Source organism: Cyprinus carpio, chromosome A24, assembly GCF_018340385.1.
Source record: "Cyprinus carpio isolate SPL01 chromosome A24, ASM1834038v1, whole genome shotgun sequence".
NCBI lineage: Eukaryota > Metazoa > Chordata > Actinopteri > Cypriniformes > Cyprinidae > Cyprinus > Cyprinus carpio.
The window spans coordinates 3,185,061-3,201,062 of NC_056595.1; positions in this window are offsets into that span (position 1 = coordinate 3,185,061).

Sequence of the window (16,002 nt, forward strand, 5' to 3'; positions counted from 1 at the left end):
GGCTGCTGCGTGCATGGTTTGGATGGCAGAATGCCAGCAAAGAGCACTGCATTTATAATCTCTAAAACACATCTCAGTTCATCGCAATCTTTCAAATATCTGTTATAACACAATAAATACATGCATAATGAATATATTTTATTATGTCTACAATCATTCCCGCAGGAAGTAGGGGTGCTGAGGGTGCCCCCTGTTTTTGGATTTTCCCCTTACTTCAAACGAATGCTTAGTTTGTCGCTCATTATTAGCCTATTATTACTAATAATAAAACATGCGAAAACAGTACGATGACAAATTCACTTATATTAAACTTTGAACTTTTATTAGCAATATGAATAAGGAAAATGTTTTATCCGCATTGTAACAAAAAACGTGTGGTTCATTATTAGCCTATTAATTAAAACACATCAGCCATAAAACAATACAATGGGAAGTTCGCATAGGCATTTAAACATCTAACTTTTATTAACAAAAACGAATAAGACAGATATAGCATTGTTACCCAAATAAATAAGGTATTTTCCCTCTTTTAAAACAAATGCTTAGTTTCTGGTTCAATTTTTTATTTATTTATTTATTTTTAATGAAAACAGCAACAATAAAGACAAACTCGCTTATATTAAAGGAAGAAATTAAACTTTTATTAACAAAGGTGCACTTTTGTATCAGTATCTCGCGTCACTCCAGTCAGGTGACCAACCAAACCCTGTTATAGCCTAAATAGAAACTCTGCATACGCTTGCACCTGTTAATCGTTTATATTATATATTAGTTCATGCTGTTTTTGTGCAATAGATGAATAACAATTTATTTGTACATTGGCTATGAATGAACATTAAATTACAACTTAATGACCAAATTGGAAATAACAAGCCAAATAAAGGTATTTTGAAACAATATGTTTTGTGAAAAGTGCTATATAAACAAATTAACAAGAATGTCAACGCTACAATGTAAGTGCATTTACAGTACATGTGAATTCTTATTACTTACTTAATGGTTAAAACAATTATAATATTACAATATTAATATTAGAAGATATAATGGAAACTTTCTTTAAATAATTGCGTTTGTGTCATTTACATCCAAGAACATGCAGCTTTTCACTTCACAAGATGTTAACTGATGGACTGGAGTGCTGTGGATTACTTGTGGATACTTGTGTGATAAATTACAAAAATCTGTTTAGATAAAGAAATGTTCATTTTTTGGGTGAATAACTCCTTAAACTTGCTTGTGTGCGGTCATTGTATAGGACACTAAAACTTAGAAAAGCCTTCCACTTAAATAGGTTCTTGTAATAAAGAAGTATCTTGAAATTGGCAAAATTATCTCTGAGTATCAAATATAAAGCTTTGGCATAAATATCATGGCCTGGAATGATCTGCAAGTCTCTGCAAGGCTTTAACAACTAACCTGTAATTGTATCCACAGACTACTCCCAAGTTGTTCATTCATTTCAGCTTTTATGATGTTTATAAATACTTTTAACCATTCATTTTGGCAAATGCTTAAACCTGTAAAAACTTTACACTCATTGTAATTAAATTTTGATTTATTATAGGTGTTGTTTTATGACATTTTTGGATCTAATGTTTCTGCAATGTATTAATTGACTCCTATGAATAAAGACCGCATCACGTCTGTTACAGTCACACAATGTTAGAAAGTGTATTCAGGGTTAATGTGAAATACAAGCTCATGCCAAAAACCATGCATATAATCCACACTACAAATGAAATTTTCACTATAAAACGCAGCTGGCAGAAGGTGGACAGGCCCTGCTGTGATATGAGCTGAAAGAAAGAAAGAAAGAAAGAAAGAAAGAAAGAAAGAAAGAAAGAAAGAAAGAAAGAAAGAAAAAGAAAGCTGTTTGGAGTAAACCCTCAAAAATTAAAAATAAATAAATACATACAACACATTCTTTCTGATGAATGAAAAAAAAGAAGAAGAAAAAAATCTGGCATTCATCTTAAATTCTGGTATGGTCTGAATGTGGACAACTTATCAGTCAACAGCCCTGCTATTAGCAACATTAGACCTTGACAGAATAATGGGATGCAAAGGGAAAACTCTGGAGCAGATAGTGAATGCAGCTTGCATCGGTCTTCTCCGGTGGGGCTGCTGATAAATAAGAGTACGCTCTACAAGCGCTGCCTGGGAAAATGGCAAGAAAAATGCACTGCAGCTGTTTTTTGTGGGATGTTCCTCAAATTACAGAGATTCAATTGTACAAAGAAAATACCGCTGTTAGTAGGGTGTTAATCGCAAAGGTCAATGCAATTTGCCTCACTAAGCATATCTTGAAGCCATTATAAAGGAAGTATAGAAATCACCATATGGGAAATATTACTCTAGCATCTTTTATCCTGCACAGCCAAAATTGTCGCTCTGGTGACATTTTAACCTCAGTTCAAAGCATTTGCAATCTTTGGGTATTATATTATGTGTTTTTTTATATATTTGAAAGAATTAAAGCACATAATTATTATTTTTAATTGCTTTAAATTATTTTTGGAGCCTATACCTTTGTTATATAGAGAGGAGAAGCTTTTTTTTTTTTTTTTGTTTTTTTTTTTGCTCTATTCAAAGTTGGCATGAAATAAAAATTAACTTTCTATTTTTTTAAATTCTATCCATTTTCTAAATGCATGTTGCATATATTAATCTGAAACATTCAACCATGCGACCAAACTTCATTTTTACCTGCTGCTTTCTTACAGTCGACTGCAAGCTCTGATTCTGATCTGCCTCCATCATCAGACAGGATCTTGTTCCCACCTTACATTTTTTCTGTTTCAACAATATGTTTAACTCGGATGTACATCACTAAACAGAAGAAAATATCTGTTGCTACTTCCGTTACATTGTGTCTTTAAAGATTAAGTAAAAAAAACAATATACTAAGGGAAACGTTTTTTTTACTCCATAGTCAGACACAAAGCTTTTATTGGGAGGTGCTTCTCTTCAGCTCTGAAAATGAAAGGCATCATTAGGTAATGGAAAAAGAGCCAGTAATGGAAAGACACTGAACGAAGGAAAGAAAGAACAGCGTCTGTTTCCTTTTACTACTGCTTTTTGACCTGGAACATGTATCGAGTCTCTGGCCAAGGGAAAATCACCTGACTCAAACTGACAGTTGCCTTGAGCAACAGAGGAAAATATATAAATATGCTGAAGAAAGACGGTGCATAACTTGCACTGGCTAAACAAGAATAAGCCCTGAAGCAACACCTGAGTCTAATTAGGCTTTTATGTGAGCTGATCTTAAGAGAACACCTGAGGTGATCGGAAACCTGCTCTCGTTAAGCTCATGATAGCTTATATTTCTTCTAAACAAACTGAATAGATCCCTAATGTTTAAATAAGGACAAAACACAAATGAATATGATTATGAAACAAACACAAACAATGCATGATAAAAATAATACCACTACACCTGATTATGACTTTTTTATGAGATTTCTTAAAAATTAGTTTTATTTGTAAGCAAAACTAGGGCTTCTGAGACTTTGAATGTCGTTGTGAACAATGGGGTGCCTTGGAGTCAAAAAGTCTGAGAACCACTGATCTAGGTAATACAGATATTTCATTGAGAAATAAAGAAACCTGACATAGCATATTGCAGAAAAAAAAGAAAAAAAAAGTATCATGGTAGATGACATGATATTCTAAACTAAATGTCCAGTAAAAGCTTCTTGAGTCCCTCATTATTTATTCATTATTCTGAATTTAAATTTGACTAGCAGTGTTGTAAAGAATGATTTCTTTCAGCTTAGAGCTATTGCAAAGCTGAAATTTCTCATTTGGTGATCTTGGGCATTAATCAGTCCTCACTGTCTCGTCTGCAGCTAAATCAGAATAATGCTACTGGGCTCTTGACTAACACCAGGAAGAGGGACCATTTATCACGGGTTATGTATCTGAACTCACTGACTTCCAACACACCCAGAGATCCCTCAGATGAGGCAACCAAATAGATCATATCTATTGACTTCAAAATATCTATTTGCACTCCAGAGCAAATGAAGAGCTTAGGCAATTAAAACCCCAGGTCCAGTGTGGGACGAACCAATAAAGATGGTCTTGTAAAGAACTGCAGTCTTGTACCACTGCAGATGTTTTCAAAATGCCAATGCTATTAGAAACCACAGAGGACAGCTCTGAAAAACAAGAATGGATGCATTCATTGGTAAAGACGCTCCAGCTCACAAACTCGAAGCAAACAAAATGTCCAGGACAACCTACTGAAGTGGAACACAAGAAATGTCATCCAACAAAACGAAGTGTCTGGCTCAAGGGCAGAGAAAGACTAAAAGCATTGTGCGGTTGCCAGTTCCTTTTGTCCATTGACTTTCAAGGCCAGCCTTTTAACTGCACTGTAAAAAATGACCGTGAAATTTACAGAAAAACTATGTAAAAATCCACTATTTAAACCCCAAAACATATCTATTCACAGTGGAATTTTTGTAAAAACCTTTCGTTATATTTACAATAACAATAGATTGTAATCAAAATTATTTGTTAAAATTACTATTGGTATCAAAAACAGAGAATACTGTGAACTCATAACAAAACAATTTTGATTGACATGCACCTTTGGCTAATAGTCACAGGTCACTTTACAAGTTTGCTGTGACCTAATTTTAGCATGATTGATGAAACGATGCATTTTTTTTCCACAAAAAAATAAAAATAACTGCAAACCTGAGAGGTGGCCATCTATAACACATTATTTGTTTGTAGCATCATAAGTGTCATTTTAACTGTCAATTTTGTAAAAACGCTACAAAAAAAGTGTGTAATAGGTTATTGTACTTTGATCATCTAACCAGACATTTCATGTAATTTACAGTAAAATGCTGATAATTTTACAGTTTTTAGAATGTTATAATTGCACTGTAAACTGATATTCCCCAGAATTCCCACACTCCAAAAGTATTTTGTTAATAATCATGTTTTTTAATAGTTTTTTGTTATCTACATGTGGGCTTTATGTTACATCTTCTGCTGTTTAATGAAAGTTTATTGAAAGCTAAAGTCACCATGATGGTGTGTTTGTGTTTGCATGAATGACTTTGTGCACCCTTCTATATAAAATAACTGCTTGTGGCGAAGCTACTTGTGATGAACTTCGATTCAATGTGGCTTTCTCTTTTTAAACCAGTGTGTATTTCAGTATGTTTAAAGGTCGATTTTAATAGCCGTGGACTGGTTTACATTCATAATTTTCTTGTTTGTAAATAACAGTTTTTTTCTGTCAAAACTCAGTTTTTGGCCGTAATTGTGTTTACAGTTTTTCTGTATTTTTACAAAATTTCTGGCAACCACACAATTTTGGCCATTCTTTTTTTTTTACAGTTGTAAAAGACAGAATTCACAGTTTTTCGCAAAAGTATTCTCAAAAGCTGCCGCTTTTTCTGTGGGGATTCCAACTCTTTTGCAAGCTCGCACAGAAGAATGCTTTCACCTGCTTATTGATCATAGCAAACCCAGGTGGCTGTGACCGAGAATGCATTTAAATACTGCAAATTCATTTGATATTTATCACGAGAAGGATAATCACTTAAATTTGTGCACAGCACACTCGTTGAACTGAGGTGAGTCACATTTCTATTGGGTGCTAAAGCTTTAAAGTGATTATAACACACAGCAAAGTTTGGCAAGGCTCCAATGACACATAGTTTTCTACTCAGGTTTTTTGAGGATTTGATTTCTTGAACACATTGGACATTATGGGTAGGTTTGTAATAATTTTTTTGCTGAGTTTTTTTCTTGATTGATTTGTTGATTAAGATGGGTTTTAAGGGAAGTTAGACAGAATTCACTCACCGCTCAAGATCTCGCTGTGAGATCTCGATGAACTGAGGTGAGTGAGCTTTTTAGTGATTATACACTGTGAGATCTCGGATACCCTCGTCGAAATAGCAAATGATTAACCCTCAGTGACAGTTGTCTTAGACTGCATTAAGCCTAGAGAAGCACAAAGAAACTTACAAATTTCAGAAGCGTGGATTTCTCTACCAGCATCAAGGATGATTTTTTTGTTTTATTAAATGAGGAAAGGAAAAGGAAAAGATGGGTATGTTATTGGGTACATCTTATTTTTGAGAAAAGAGAAGAGCACGGAGAGTTCATTAGATTAACAGTGTGTGTGTTATCTTTCTACTTGCCTTTGTTAGAAAAAGAAGCAAATTATGCTGTTAAAAAAAAAAATTGATGTTGCATTTTTCTCAGTGTTGTTTATAATAAAATAATGTTATATAATACAGCATTTTTCTTCAGTGTAAACACTGGTTTTCAAAACAGCTTTCTGTGCTATAGCGCCACCACCCTCGCCCCCGGGGGAAATATAGGCTATATATAAAACAGCAAACGGGATTATTGAAAATGCACATTTATTTTCTGCCAGCGGGAGGTGCTTTAGGAGCAGCAGAAATAGTGGTTTCCCCGGTAACGGCTGTAAACAAAACAGCACTGCGCTCATGAATGCTGCTTTATCAGGCATTATTACAGCGTTTTCGTTCAAGAAGGATGATTATGTTATCGCCCACTGTTCTGTTGATCATAAGCATACGATGCAGTTGTTGTTTGCTTTAAATGCTGTGCTCTTTAAAGGTGGATTCTGATTGGCTGTCAATGTTTTTTATCATTCATCAGTAAGATAAAGTTGTTATGAAAGTGTTTTTATTGTTATAGCTGTAGTGTGGACTTCCCTATTCTCTAAAACTTTGACAGAACAGAAGAAGGACAAGTCAACTTTTAGCTTAAGCTGGGCGCCTAAATGGTCAAATACAGGTCCTTCTCAAAAAATTAGCATATTGTGATAAAAGTTCATTATTTTCCATAATGTAATGATAAAAATTAAAGTTTCATATATTTTAGATTCATTGCACACCAACTGAAATATTTCAGGTCTTTTATTGTTTTAATACTGATGATTTTGGCATACAGCTCATGAAAACCCAAAATTCCTATCTCAAAAAATTAGCATATCATGAAAAGGTTCTCTAAACGAGCTATTAACCTAATCATCTGAATCAACTAATTAACTCTAAACACCTGCAAAAGATTCCTGAGGCTTTTAAAAACTCCCAGCCTGGTTCATTACTCAAAACCGCAATCATGGGTAAGACTGCCGACCTGACTGCTGTCCAGAAGGCCATCATTGACACCCTCAAGCGAGAGGGTAAGACACAGAAAGAAATTTCTGAACGAATAGGCTGTTCCCAGAGTGCTGTATCAAGGCACCTCAGTGGGAAGTCTGTGGGAAGGAAAAAGTGTGGCAAAAAACGCTGCACAACGAGAAGAGGTGACCGGACCCTGAGGAAGATTGTGGAGAAGGACCGATTCCAGACCTTGGGGGACCTGCGGAAGCAGTGGACTGAGTCTGGAGTAGAAACATCCAGAGCCACCGTGCACAGGCGTGTGCTTTTGAACCAGAAACAGCGGCAGAAGCGCCTGACCTGGGCTACAGAGAAGCAGCACTGGACTGTTGCTCAGTGGTCCAAAGTACTTTTTTTCGGATGAAAGCAAATTTTGCATGTCATTCGGAAATCAAGGTGCCAGAGTCTGGAGGAATACTGGGGAGAAGGAAATGCCAAAATGCCTGAAGTCCAGTGTCAAGTACCCACAGTCAGTGATGGTCTGGGGTGCCATGTCAGCTGCTGGTGTTGGTCCACTGTGTTTTATCAAGGGCAGGGTCAATGCAGCTAGCTATCAGGAGATTTTGGAGCACTTCATGCTTCCATCTGCTGAAAAGCTTTATGGAGATGAAGATTTCGTTTTTCAGCACGACCTGGCACCTGCTCACAGTGCCAAAACCACTGGTAAATGGTTTACTGACCATGGTATTACTGTGCTCAATTGGCCTGCCAACTCTCCTGACCTGAACCCCATAGAGAATCTGTGGGATATTGTGAAGAGAAAGTTGAGAGACGCAAGACCGAACACTCTGGATGAGCTTAAGGCCGCTATCGAAGCATCCTGGGCCTCCATAACACCTCAGCAGTGCCACAGGCTGATTGCCTCCATGCCACGCCGCATTGAAGCAGTCATTTCTGCAAAAGGATTCCCGACCAAGTATTGAGTGCATAACTGAACATACTTATTTGAAGGTTGACTTTTTTTGTATTAAAACACTTTTCTTTTATTGGTCGGATGAAATATGCTAATTTTTTGAGATAGGAATTTTGGGTTTTCATGAGCTATATGCCCAAAATCATCAGTATTAAAACAATAAAAGACCTGAAATATTTCAGTTGGTGTGTAATGAATCTAAAATATATGAAAGTTTAATTTTTATCATTACATTATGGAGAATAATAAACTTTTATCACAATGTGCTAATTTTTTGAGAAGGACCTGTACATGCAAAAATGTGTCAAAATGCGGTGCTTGGTGATTATTCACATAAACCCTCGTCGGTTATGTAATAAGTGAACATAAACAGTTGAGAATGAAAATACGTGCTTAACCTAAGTAACAGCACGCATATATTCCTGCTGCTGACTGTGTGATTAATATTAATCAAACAACAAAAGACAAATCACTCACTGCTCTTGACTGAAGGACTTTAGTAGCTTTAATAAGAAACAAAGAAACTGTAATTCTTAGAGTGAAGACTATGCTGTTTTATTTTACATTCAGTTATTCAATTTCTGAAGTAGGCTGTTAGCTGAATACTTTAGACTTTTGTAAAAAAAAAAAAAAAAGCTTAAAGCAGTTTGTTTAATTTGTATCTATTTTTCTATCTGTTTTGGACACAATCAAGCAGCCCTACAGAAAGCCTCATACATTAGTGACAAACAAACACAACAGGTTACAAATATCATTGCCTTTTCTTACGTTAAGAATAAAGTGTATATTTTGAAATGAACACTGCTCTTATTTCAGGGCTTTAATCCAAACTTTTGAATCCAAGCTCTTGTTAAATCCAGTGCATGTCGAGCCTTGCCTTAAACTGCTCAGAGGAAGGATTAATTCACCTGTCATGCCTGCCTCCACCTGCTCTCTATCTCCACATACATGACCTGAGCATTTCCCATTGAACATATCTCACTAGGGACAGACGTTTCTTTCAGATTATGTAATCAAATGTCTCTGTATTCTATCTCAAACCAGAACAATGCATGCTTTGTGCTTTATCAAAGAAATAACGGTGTTTGGCACCTCAGTTGACTGCCGGGTTTCCATTAATATCAATGGGAGTTTTTTTAAATGCTTGTGATGATATGAGGAGATTTTTAACAGAATACAACAAATCTAATGAATGAGAGATTCTGTCAGGATCCAAAACCCTCATGTCGTTCCAAATCCTTTGCTTTCTTTCTAATGTGGAACGTTAATGAATTTACTTGGGGTGAACTATCCCTTTAAGGAATATAAAAGAGCTGCCAGTTTCTGCTCGTCTGGGTGTTAAATATGGATGAATACTTTTTTCTCTTTGTATTGAAGGTCTAAAAGACAAGCATAGAAATTATCTCTGTCTTTACGACCACAGTCCAGCAACTGTGATTTCGAATTCTCCTCATTTTGTAAAAGCTCTACACAGGGAGCGTTTAGGTCAGATCAAGTAGGTGGAGTAATTTATTTTCTCAGAAGAAATCGATTTATTTTGCTCTACACATAGATCATTCTTGATCATTTGCATAAATTGCATCTTTCACTTCCAGAACCGTATGGGCAGGTGAGATGTAGCACGGAAACAAAAATATGACAGGCACGTCCAGCAAGTCAAGAACAAAACAACACACGCATAGAAAACACATAAATAAACAATGACTTGGCTAGTGAAGAGATGTTAGATATCCTATGAGAAATGCTCTTTCTCACCAGAAAAACTAAAAACAAAGTAAAAAGAGCAGCGAGGAGCTTCTCAGTTCATTTTGATTCTGGAAGGATATCTGCAGTGAATCTTTTGACTCTGAATTAAGACTTACAACATTAAATATCAACAGTGCTGGACTGGAGGCTTGACTTGATTGGAACAAATGAATATGATTTTTTTTTTTTTTTTTTTTTACATGGTACAATTAATTTTAAATGTAAAAAAAATGTAAAAAAAAAAATGCATGCATAAATATAAAAATGTAAAAAAAAATAATATGTAATATATATAAAAGAGAGCGATTCTCGTTACATAACAAGTTTGGTATTATTCACTATTAATAAGGTAAATAGTTATTGCAAATAATATGCATCTCTGCAGATAACAGGATATCTGTCTCATCTATGTAGAAAGCAGAATCACAGAAGTCACATGTTCTGTTCAGAGATGAAAACACAGCTGATATTCTACACCACACCGTACCTGTCATACACACATACTTGATAGAAACTCTTCAGCGTCTGGTTTACATCAAGATACGTGTTATCCACACTATGATCCTGAGCTTCACAGACTCTCACTCTCCTCTTTTATTTCTAGATGTGAGAGTGTTTGGCTCTACAGTATGCTGAGAGGCATGAAAGTCTGTATTGAGGAACAGTGTATTATGGTGGAACACAGTCTTTTACTCTTTGACAGAGTCCTAAAACAACTTGACATGATCTCTAAGATCAGAGGAAGAGAGCTGAGCACAAAGTGTGAATGAATTTGCTCTTTGCAGAACATGAATGATACTGTACCTCAAACGATGTTGCTTGTAGAAGAGAAGTGTGCAATTGCCAGACAAAAAATACCTTAGACATTCATTGAAAGAAAATACAAAACATCACAGACTTGGGCCTAGCAATCATTCAGAACAACCTAGCAACCAAAAACACCATGCTAACACTCACTCGAATCACCAAAGCAACCAAAGTAGTGAACTAGCAGTGAAAAGCACCGAGAGAAACAGTGTTGTCAAGCTTTACTGTCATTCCAGTGTATGTGGAAACATATAAAGCAATGAAATGTCATGCGTCACATGACCAGGATGATACATATATAAATGACTATAACATACATATACCTAATTTATTAATCTAATTAGACATAAACACCTTACATATGCTAAACATTTAAACACATCCTGTTATCGTTAACTGAAAGCAACACTGTTAAATAATGTGTTAAATGAAATAAAACTGAAATAAAATTTAAAACCTCAACTTAAATATCTTCAATGGAAATTAGAAATGTTGCCTTGGAATCTGAATGAAATAAAATAAGCTGAAGTACTAAAATGACTAAAACTAAAACTGAAATAAAAACTAAGCTATATAGAAATATACAAAAATAATAATAATAAAATTGGCAAAGCACATAAAATTACTAAAGCTAAAATTAAAATAAAAACTGAAAATATAAATATAAAATCTAATTAATAATAATAAAAATGGCAATACTAACAATAAATATATAAATAATACTAAAATAGCCCACACACCTTTAAAAAAACGCTTTAATAGGGATTTTTTTTTTTATTTTTTTTTTGCACGGCCATTTAATAGACAAACAATAAACATAAAAAAAAAAAAAAACTGTGGTGACCAGTTGTTTTGAATGCAACTGATTTTAATTGTAAGAATGCTATTAGATAGATTTGTGTAATTTCTGTATCACTTGCAGCATAAAACTGAATTAAAATAAAATTAACATTTTTAAAACAGGATACTCTGTTCATTGTTTGTCCTCCATCATTGTTCAGCCAAACAGGAAGTCCCGCCCCAAACACACTCCATCAGTGTAATCAAAAGTGACATGTTAAAGTGTATATACTCTTCAGGAAGTCCGCCTACCAATAGCTTACTCATAACTGTCACTACATATAGGGCAGGAAAAAGTACACTGCCATCTGAAAATGTACATATTTGCAAGCTTTTCATTCAATTTGTCTTGAACTTCCTGGAGTGAAATGTTAACACATACCCATATATCTCAGTGGCTGTAAACTAATGGCCATGAAATCCTGCTGAAAACATTTCTTTTTCTTGAGGCGGACTGCTTCAACAGAACCCATTCTTGCATTGGTGGCACAGTTCAGCGAGTTTAGAAACACAATGGAGCGTTTTTACACACTGACCTCTATAAACCAGTCCCTCCGTGAGAGCCAAACTGAAAGAGTGACATTGTGATATTTTATATAAGGAGCAAAGTGAACTTAATGGAAAGCATGAGCATTTCTTTCTTTTTTCTCAAAAACCTCCAAAAATTCAGGCAAGGGCTGTCAGCATTCTTGTGTGGAAATGGAAACCAGACACTGGGATAGTCTGCAGATGCCTCAAGGGAAAACGCAAGAGCCCTCAAACCACAAACTCTGTAATTAACTTATGACCGACTTTCACGAACACTGAAATCAGAACAAAAATGAAAGGCATTCATCTATGAATGACAGAGCCAACATGCTGCCATTGCTCTAGCTATTCTCTTTGTGGGACAGATTTACAATTAGGGCTGCACGATTATGACAAAAATCATAATTGTCGATTATTCCCTTGAAATTGTAATTACGATTATCACAATTTACATTGAATGATGTTTATACCATTGTTTGATGCAACTGCATGCCGTATTTTTATATGAAAATAAACAAGCTGAAGACACTCTAACTGAAAAACCTTTAGTGCTTTTCTATAGGATTAAACCTCAAATGTCAAATATACGTCGGATTGCTTTCTTCTTTAAATGATAAAAAAAGTAAAAATATGAATGGTATTATAATGTTCTACTAAAACTAAAATTAAAATAATGGGAAAAACCCTTAAGATAACATGTAGAAAGAAAAATAAGCATCTTAAGCTTGCAAAAATAACATAAGTGGACTTTGAACGATTACATATTTGTTGCATCCACAATTGTAATCGTGATTAGAAATTCAATTAATTGTGCAGCCCTATTTAAAATCACACAAAGAGTAAAAGACATTGAACTCTTTACAGTTGTTGACCAGATGCACCTCATCTAAGGCACTTTTAAGCCTAAAAAGAGACTTTTTCAGCTCAGTATCCACCTAATAAAATTCAGCTCAGTATCCACCTAATAAAACATGGAAGCTTGGCTGCTAAGATTGAACATTGGAATTAATAATTCTTAAGAATTCTTTAGGCTTTTTATTTTTCTTGTTTGTAAAGATGTTTTCAGTTTTTTTAAGCAAACATAATGCCAGATGACCAGTTTTGAAATGAGACCCTTTTCAATGCTCTTCATGTAGGCCTGTGAGTTTTTATGTGGCAGTGGCCTCTTCTATGTGCTGTGTACTGATGCATGCGCAGGTTGTGGGCTTTTTGTGCAAAGGGCTCCATGACTTCTTCAGATGTTCCCGATTACTGGATCAAGATGTTATAAATAATTTTCTAGAGGGTGCAAAGCTGAGAAAATAATTAGAGAAAATGATATTTGCTATAATTTATTTTAAATTTAAATAAACAATATTAAATTAATACTTTTTAATAGTTAAAACGTTAAAGATGTTATAGTTATAATGTTAAATATAATATGTTATAATATTAATTTGAGTGAGTTTTATAATATTTTTGATATTTTTTTGTTGGATTAAATTTGTTTTTTTTTTGAAAACATTAGACCTTTTTTTTTTTATTTGATTAATGTAATATTTTTTTTAAATGTTTTTGTTATAATTATGAATGTTTAACATTCAAACAGTTTTGCTCTTGCAACACTTTTTATATTTAAATAAAATCAAATGTAACGTTTAATGAAATTATTCAAATTTAACATTTTGAATGTTAAATGTAATATTTTTGATAAATATTTCTGGTTAAATTTGTTATATTTTAGCAGACATTTATATTTAAATGTAATAATTTAATATAAAAAATTTGAAATTGTATTTTAAATTTGATGTAAAATATTTAAAATGTTAAATGTATTATTTTTTAAATATAATTTTCTTTTTAAACGATCTTATTAATTAATAACTATGAAATTACCTGATATTTTCTGGTTTTCCCTTATGTGTTTAAAACCCTGGGTGTCATATACACACAGAACTTAAATGGAGCAACCCAACAGAGCAACATATAAAACTAATTACATGTGAATGTGCCAGAGGCTGTACACCTAAAAGGCTGACATTTTCGCAAACCTCTTTTAAAATTATGTTATTATTTTACAAGCATACGTACTTTCCACACTGCAGTGCTTTGTGTTACACTGGGGCTGTGAAGGGTTAAGAGCAGATTTTCGAGCTGGTTGAAGATGACCAGCTGCCACCTGCTCCGCTCTGAGGCTCGGCGCTGGGAACGTCCCTCTGGTATTTCATACATTAGGGCACATTAAGCACGGAGATTGTTCTTTGCTTGGCAGCAAAACGTAGCCATGTGTTGAGGATGTGAGAGAGAACTACAGCGTGACCGAGCTGCATTTTATCACGCTCAGTGGGTGTTCAGCTGTAAGACATTAACCTGCTCTCAGGGGCAGCTTTCCCACCTTTTTGGTATATCTAACCCTATCATCCTTAATATGGCTCCTAATTTTACATTTAAACATAATAATACACACAATATTAATAAAACTACATTGTAATAAGTTGTTATACTTAACTACAATACACACTGACCCACTCATTCGATTTGATAATAGATTGTTTTAATTATATTTGATGCTTAAGCAATTACTGTACCACCAGCACAATAGCAGCTGGGAGTCACAGCATAAAACGCCTCTAGTGTATTGGCTGGCATGCTTGTGGTATTCTACAATTTGCTTTGACTTCAATTATACAGTTTAATTTGGGAGAAATGTATCCACATACATTTGTCAACTATGTCAGCACAGATGGGGTGTTCAGCACATTTGAAATGTATAAAACACAGTGGGACCAATTCACTCAACCGCTGCAGCATTTTTTTGTTCACAGTATATCAGTTCAAAAACCTCTTATTTGTCAACCACCCGCAATCCAGTTTAACCAGCTGCTGCTGACAACGCTTTGCCATTCACTTGCAAATTATATAATTATTATTTACCTACTTGAATGATTGCACTATAATTTCTTGCTATCACTGAGTCAGTGTTGTTTGTGTACGTTTTTGCATTCGTTTTCTAGTGATCACAGCAGCAGTTATCCACCAAGTCAGGGGGTTCTCAGACTGGGGTTTGCAAATTAATTTAATCAAATGTAACATTAAAATGAACAAATGGGGCTGCACAAATAATCTAAATAAAAATGAAATAGTTATGTATCTTATGAAATTGTGATTATCAAATCAAAGGCTGTAATTGAAGCAGATAAACTGCTGTGGAGTTCATTTACACACATACTGTACAGCTTTTAATAGTTTCACCTGCATTTGGCAGCGCAATGTGCGTAGGTTCACTTTATTTACATCCACATATTTCCAATATTTCTGTGGACAGAAATTTGAAGAATTTTACCAATATTCTGTTAAAATTGAGGATTTAAAAGTTGGAGACTTTGTAGACAAAATAATTACAGTATATTTTTTGTATAACTAAGTTTGTCAAAAAAAAAAACTTTGAAAATTGAACTTTAGAAATTTTGATTTTTCAGTTTGAAGATCAAAGTTTGAATGTTTTGAAGGCAATACAGTCTATAAGATCATTGCTGCATGTACTTATGATTTTATTTTCATCACCTCCGAACTCACGAAGAGCTTATAAAAGGCACTTTACCTCCTCGTTGCTCCACGGTTGCCCTCTGCTCATTTTGTCTCAGATACACCGCTCGTTCCGTGTCATCAAATCATGTCGCATAGCCTCTCTTCTTGTCATTACTTCCTATTTTTGGTTCGTTTAGAAGTTCTGGGAATTGCAAAAGAGTGAAACGGTCAGAAAGAGTGAATACAGTCTTCCTACATACTTCTTGCTGATTGCTTGGTGTGGTAGACCAAATTTAACTCCTTTTTATACTTCAAAGAGTAAAAAAAATGACTAAAATGTCCTACAAATAAAAGAGTTATATAGAAATAGCCCAGTCTATCCAGCATTTAATATGGTACTTAAATGCTTCAGTTGTAAAAGCTCATCAATTTTAGCAGCAGACTCCTTGACTCTGTATATTAATCTGGTTGTAAGTAGAGTCAGAACTCCTGTAA